The sequence below is a fragment of the Garra rufa genome, chromosome 11 (assembly GCF_049309525.1).
Source record: "Garra rufa chromosome 11, GarRuf1.0, whole genome shotgun sequence".
In the NCBI taxonomy this organism is placed as follows: Eukaryota; Metazoa; Chordata; class Actinopteri; order Cypriniformes; family Cyprinidae; genus Garra; species Garra rufa.
In genome coordinates, this window is record NC_133371.1 from 7,842,042 (window position 1) to 7,849,432 (window position 7,391).

Here is a 7,391-nt window from a genome sequence, read left to right on the forward strand (position 1 = left end):
ACCAGATTCAACTTAACCTAAGTTCAGCAGCTGCCGTAACATTTGAAGTTAAATCAGCTTAAAACTACAAGTCATTTTAACTTATTACTATAAAACCGAGTTGATTTAACTTAATGTTAAGGCAGCTGCTAAACTAAAGTTTTTAAGTTGAAACTGGTAAAGACTTTTTACAGTGTAATACCTACCCAGAAACCCTAAGGAGGTTTGTCAAACTTCCTGTTTAAAGGGGTGGTTGACCTTCTTTCTTTCTTTCTTTCTTTCTTTCTTTCTTTCTTTCTTTCTTTCTTTCTTTCTTTCTTTCTTTCTTTCTTTCTTTCTTTCTTTCTTTCTTTCTTTCTTTCTTTCTTTCTTTCTTTCTTTCTTTCTTTCTTTCTTTCTTTCTTTCTTTCTTTCTTCTAGGCTTGATTGTGTTTATGGGGTGCAGTCTAACATGTTAATGCCTCATTAAAAAAACAACAACAAAAAAACATTATTATTATTATTATATCCAAGATCCAAGATCAGTTGATAAGAAACAGTTTTTTGAGGAAAACATTTGAGGATTTCTCTCCATATAGTGGACTTCTGTGGTGCTAAGTTTGAACTTCCAAAATGCAGTTTAAATGCAGCTTCAAATGACTTTAAATGATCCCCACCGAGAAAGAAGGGTCTTATCTAGTGAAACAATCGGTTGTTTTTGAAACAAACTCACTATTTATGTACTTTCTAACCTCAAATGCTTGTCGTCAATGTCTTTGTGAACTATTTTTTCTATCAAGACTGTTAGGATATGTCGAAAAACTCCATCGCTGCAGAAGTACCGACCTGGTGTTTACAAAGTGAACGTACAAAGATGATCAAACAAATAAATAAAAAATAAGGTAAAACAGCAATGTTGGAATGATTTTGAAGTTGAAGTATAAAATGAGATGGTAGTTTTTTTCGACATTCCCTAACTGTACTGATCCGGATCACACAGACTACACAGAGCTGAGATGAGCATTTAAGGTTAGAAAGTATAGAAATTGTAAGTTTGTTTTGAAAGTACCAATCGTTTCGCTAGATAAGACCCTTCTTCCTCGGCTGGGATCGTTTAGAGTCCTTTGAAGCTGTATTTAAACTGCATTTTGGAAGTTCAAACTCGGGGCACCATAGAAGTCCACTATATGGAGAGAAATCCTCAAATGTTTTCCTCAAGAAACATAACTTCTCATCGACTGAAGAAAGAAAGACATGAACATCTTGGATGACAAAGTGGTGAGTAAATGTGTACATTTTTGTTCTGGAAGTGAACTACTCCTCAAAGAACAGCTGCTTTAGAGCATTATATTTCCTCTTCTCTAAAGCAGCGTAACATGGCCGATATCACCGATATAGTTTATGCTCAAACAGCGATATTACACAGTAACTGAAGTTAAAAATTAGTCACAATCAACCACCCCTTTAAATCTACACTTTTTAAGCACAGCAAAAACTAAATTGTACCTCTGTTTGCTTTATGCAAAATATAAGTAGCATATAAGTTATGTTTTAGATCATTTTTAATAATAGCTAGAGTAATAATAATTGTTTTTGTTTTGATTTTGGGTTGAAATTTCATGTGATTTGCACACATTTATCCATATGTATGTGTTTCAAATCTTGTTTTATAGTCTTTTTGATTCTCTCTCTCACGCACACACACACACACACACACACACGCACACACACACACACACACACACACACACACACACACACACACACACACACACACTAAATGTCTCTTCTTGATCGCAAGTTCTCTGTATTCCTCCTCCTCTTGACGTAATGTGTTTAGCACGGGGCTGTGGTATGTGCTGTCAGGCCCAAACAATCTCCAGAAGAATTTTCACGGCCGCTTCTTAGCCGTTGTGTTGGCATGCAAGTGTCAGCATGTGTGTGTTTGTGTGTGTGTGTGTGTGTGTGTATGATCTGAGCGTTTCCTAGTTTTCGGGGCATACTCCCCCTGCTGCTGGACCCCCGAATGCCCTGCGGTGAAACTGAGAGGATGGGGCATTACTGTTTGTGTGGTGGATACACAGGAACAAGCCCAGATTAGAACACTGTTTCTGGGGAGGGTTTGGAGCCGCTGATGTGACACAGCTCTTGGCAGCAGTAGCAGGGGGTTTGATGGGTTTTCCTCTTCCTTTGGCGTGGCTGTTAGTGCAGCTGGACGGGGGGTGATGGATCTCAGGATGCCAGCGGGTGTCATGAACTGTCAGTCTAAAAGCTACATCCCCCTTATTGCTCATATATAACCCTGTATTATGCCAGGAAGACCTCTTAAAACCATGGGGATTTGAAATAATTCATCTTCACTATTACAACACTCTGGCTTTAACTCAACACCTGCGAGGAGAGAAGTCAGAATCTGCCAGTCTGCTAAAAATGAGTGTTTTTCAGGCATAGTGGATCAGAATGTGCCCATTGCTCATGTGAGATTTCACTGATTTCAGTGTTTTAAGCTCTATTTGGATGTATTTTACAAAATACAGTAGGTGTACAGAACAAAAACACCAGTTATATGCTATATTTCAAGTCTTTTGATGCGATGCAAAAGATATGTGAGCAACAGACAAGAAATTGAAATATATAATCTTTTAATATATCAGGTTGTGTTTTGCTTTTTCTGATTAGTTGGTTAATCTAGTGCCAACCCCCCCAAAAACCATTGATCTTTTAGTTAAGGTATGGTTACAATAACCTTAACTTCTGCTTTTAATTGTTTAACATTTTATTTAAACGTTTTCTTAAAAATAAATAAATACGGTTTTAATGAGAATAAATAACTAATTATTTATAATAGCATTATTTTATATTACTATTTTATTATTTCAAGTTCATCCATTAGATATGTGACCCTGAACCACAAAACCAGTCATAAGTTTTGAAAGCTGAATAAATATGCTTTTATTTGACGTATGTTTGTCAGAATAAGACAATATTTGGCCGAGATACAACTATTTGAATATCTGGAATCAAAATATTAAGAAAATCGCCTTTTAAACATGTTCAAATGAAGTTCTTAGCCGTGCATATTACTAATCAAAAAGGTTTGATATAGTTATTGTAGAACATTTACAAAAAATCTTCATGGAGCATGATCTTTACTTAATAGCCTAATGATTTTTGGCATAAAAGAAAAATTGATCATTTTGACCCGTACAATGTATTTTTGGCTATTGCTACAAATATATACCCATGGGTTTTGTGGTCCAGGGTCATATATTTTAAATAATGAACACTTTTAAATGACTCTTATTCAAATGCAAATGAGTACATTTATAGTACATCTTTAGAAAGGCTCAAAATTAATATCCTTTTTTATGCTATTGTAATGTTATATGATGCCTGAGCTAACTTTTGGCTGTTAAAAAGCTGTTTGGCTTTTTGGGTTCATAGCAACCCAAACTGTAAGAATACATAGGCATTATAAGTGTATGTTTTTTTTTTTTATGACTTGTCTGAAAACATACTATTAAGTAAATGTCACCATAAAGGTTCACTCCAAACCCTTTCCAAAAATCTCTTACAAAAATGCAGTAGTTAGATCAGACCAAATCATATGTATTTCCTAGCAGTTAGTCAAGCTGTAAATTACTTATGAATGGTCACAAGGCTGTTGGTTTTCATCAATAACATGAAAACAATGATTGACCAGAATTTGAATATCACTGCATCTCTACAGTCGTGGCCAAAAGTTTTGAGAATTACTTAAATATTGGAAACTGGAAAAGTTGCTGCTTAAGTTTTTACAATAGCAATTGGCATATACTCCAGAATGTTATGAAGAGTGATCAGATGAATCACATAGTCCTTCTTTGCCATGAAAATTAACTTAATCCCGAAAAAAAAAAAAAACCGTTCCACTGCATTTCATTGCTGTCATTAAAGGACCTGCTGAGATCATTTCAGAAATCGTCTTGTTAACTCAGATGAGGATGTTGACCAGCACAAGACTAGAGATCATTATGTCAGGCTGATTGGGTTAGAATGGCAGACTTGACATGTTAAAAGGAGGGTGATGCTTGAAATCATTGTTCTTCCATTGTTAACCATAGTGACCTGCAAAGAAACGCGTGCAGCCATCATTGCGTTGCATAAAAATGGCTTCACAGGCAAGGATATTGTGGCTACTAAGATTGCACCTAAATCAACAATTTATAGGATCATCAAGAACTTCAAGGAAAGAGGTTCAATTCTTGTTAAGAAGGCTTCAGGGCGTCCAAGAAAGTCCAGCAAGCGCCAGGATGGTCTCCTAAAGAGGATTGAGCTGCGGGATCGGAGTGCCACCAGTGCAGAGCTTGCTCAGGAATGACAGCAGGCAGGTGTGAGCGCATCTGAACACACAGTGAGGCCAAGACTTTTGGAAGATGGCCTGGTGTCAAGAAGGGCAGCAAAGAAGCCACTTCTCTCCCAAAAAAACATCAGGGACAGATTGATCTTCTGCAAAAAGTATGGCGAATGGACTGCTGAGGACTGGGGCAAAGTCATATTCTCCGATGAAGCCTCTTTCCGATTGTTTGGGGCATCTAGAAAAAGGCTTGTCCGGAGAAGAAAAGGTGAGCGCTACCATCAGTCCTGTGTCATGCCAACAGTAAAGCATCCTGAGACCATTCATGTGTGGGGTTGCTTCTCATCCAAGGCAGTGGGCTCACTCACAATTTTGGCCAAAAACACAGCCATGAATAAAGAATGGCACCAAAACACCCTCCAACAGCAACTTCTTCCAACAATCCAACAACAGTTTGGTGAAGAACAATGTATTTTCCAGCATGATGGAGCGCAGTGTCATAAGGCAAAAGTGATAACTAAGTGGCTCGGGGACCAAAACGTTGATATTTTGGGTCCATGGCCTGGAAACTCCCCAGATCTTATCCCATTGAGAACTTGTGGTCAATCCTCAAGAGGCGGGTGGACAAACAAAAACCTACTAATTCTGACAAACTCCAAGAAGTGATTATGAAAGAATGGGTTGCTATCAGTCAGGATTTGGCCCAGAAGTTGATTGAGAGCATGCCCAGTCGAATTGCTGAGGTCCTGAAAAAGAAGGGCCAACACTGCAAATACTGACTCTTTGCATAAATGTCATGTAATTGTCGATAAAAGCCTTTGAAACGTATGAAGTGCTTGTAATTTTATTTCAGTACATCATTGTGTCATTCTCAAAACTTTTGGCCACAACTGTAGTTGTTGTGTGTAAATCAGACAGGTTGTGAAGTGTGTCAGAATGGAATTTGTAATGGAACGGAAAGACCATATAGCAGGCGATGACATAAACAGTCATCTTATAGGCAGTTTTCCCTCTCAGATTGACTACTGAAGAGACTGTAAGTAAAAAAGACCATGACTTTTGACATCAGCCGCTTGAGTACTGAGCGATACAAGAGCACATAAAGTGTGTTTAACAGGACGTCGCCACCTCATTTCTGATCTTTTGTACATGTGGGGTGTCACTTAACTGTTTAAGGTGTGATTCCAGTCTAGGACTAAAATGGCTTGCGGTATCGCACTCCTAATCCACGCGCCTCCTTCATGGGGGTGTTCAATTTAATCTCACGCAGCAAAAGATATTTATAGAAGAAATGAACGCCCCCTTATGGTACCAATCGCAGGCCTGGTCTCGCTGGCATCTGGAACCTGTGTTTGACACTGCTGCAGTCTTACGGCAAGACGCTATTAGAGTTCTGGAATGTAAAACATATGTGTTTTTGTTGGCAGACTGGCCCTGGGTGCAGGTTTGGACATATGGGCATATTGTTACAGGACTAAAGTGACACATCCCTGTTTGAAAATAAAGCTGTTACTCTGAAACACACACAACACACACATAGGATTTAGAATTAACACTCAACAAGAGACAAATGAGAGTAAAGATAAAACAGACTTACTGGCCAGTTTGCTGAGAACAGCTTTTTATGAATTCTGACATTAAACAGGATTTTAATGGCAATGAAAGAACATGATGGTTGATTTATGTGTTTGTTTATCTGCCTGAGGGATTGGTTTTATATTGGTAATTGAGAAATTTAGCTGGGAATCCAAAAGTTAGATTTTATTAGGGATGCACCAAATGTTCGTCAACTGAAATGGTTTGCCAAATAAATGATTTCGAACAATGAGGTGACGTGATCTAATAGAGGCGTGCACTAATGATCAAACATGTGGTCAGTGTGGAAGCATTTAAAACTGTCTGAGACAGCAGCGACAGCGAGAGACTGTTTAGAAGCGCATCGCATGTCTTCATGAGGAGAGAAAGGTTACTGTATGATGACTGAAATCATCCATTAGTCAATCAACTCCAGAACGTTCTGTTGTCTAATACACCAGACACCAATTGTATTTATTCTGACAGCAGCTCCTTAGCCAGGGTTCAAAGACCAAAGATGACAATCATTCACAAATCTGCTGCTGCCAGCAAAAACTAGGACTGAGCTCTTCTTGCGGGTTTACCACTAAATAAAAGACAACATTCAGAAATGTTAGTATTGGCATTTTACTGTTGTTCTGGAAAATAAAATAAAGTAAGACACAAAATAATGCTAACAATCATTCCAACAGCTCTATTCATACATTTATTCTAACATTCTCCTTTGCTCAGCAAGACTGCATTTATTTGTGCATTAAAAACACATGCCTGATTCAAGAAAAATAGCCAAAGAATATTATTTGACTAACTTATTAATTTTAAGTTAATTTGTGGTTTGTTGGTAGGCTATAATGTCTGTTCTGTAATCTGCCTTCAGCCCAGTGTGTAATTTTGTTTGTGTTAGGCCAAGAATTTATTTCAGTGCATCCCTAGATTTGTATTGCTGTTACCTCTGCTCTATACGGTTTTTCCACAAATATAATGCATATAAAGAGACATATCAACAGACAGAAGTGATGAAAGCTGATGATCAGGCTTTATTTGATTGTTTGAGAATGTTCCAGAGTGTGCTTCAATAGAGGTTTGGCAATGGAAGCAGAATCTGACCTTTTGTCTGAAAGCATTAACACAGTCATTGTCACACATTTGAGACTGAAAATAATGCTGAATATTAAATATTCCTTATTTTACTTTATACATTTGCTTTTGTAATTAGTTTCTAATCCAGTCACTTTTTATATGTAAAGTGTTCCCATTGTTTATTAATGTTTTTATTTATGCAAAAGTTTCTTAGTGTGTTAGTAAGTCAGGAGTGAGTGTTGACTGTCTTGTTTTACTAATACTAATGTGTTATTGATTATCTTTATATTGAATGTTTGATGCACATTTTTACTTACATTGCCCAACCCTTCTGTAGCATCCACAGAGCAGTTGGTTTGGTTCTGCTTGGATGCCTCACTAACACCTTTAGTGGACTTGTTCTGTGTGTTTCTATTTGGGAAGAGAACAGGATGCACTAGAG

General features: G+C 37.6%; 1 protein-coding gene across 1 annotated transcript in view; it reads left to right on the forward strand.

Annotated features, from left to right (window-relative positions):
• hipk3b (homeodomain interacting protein kinase 3b) overlaps positions 1 to 7,391 on the forward strand; it is an 82,844-nt gene that overhangs the window by 38,904 nt on the left and 36,549 nt on the right. The window lies entirely within an intron of this gene.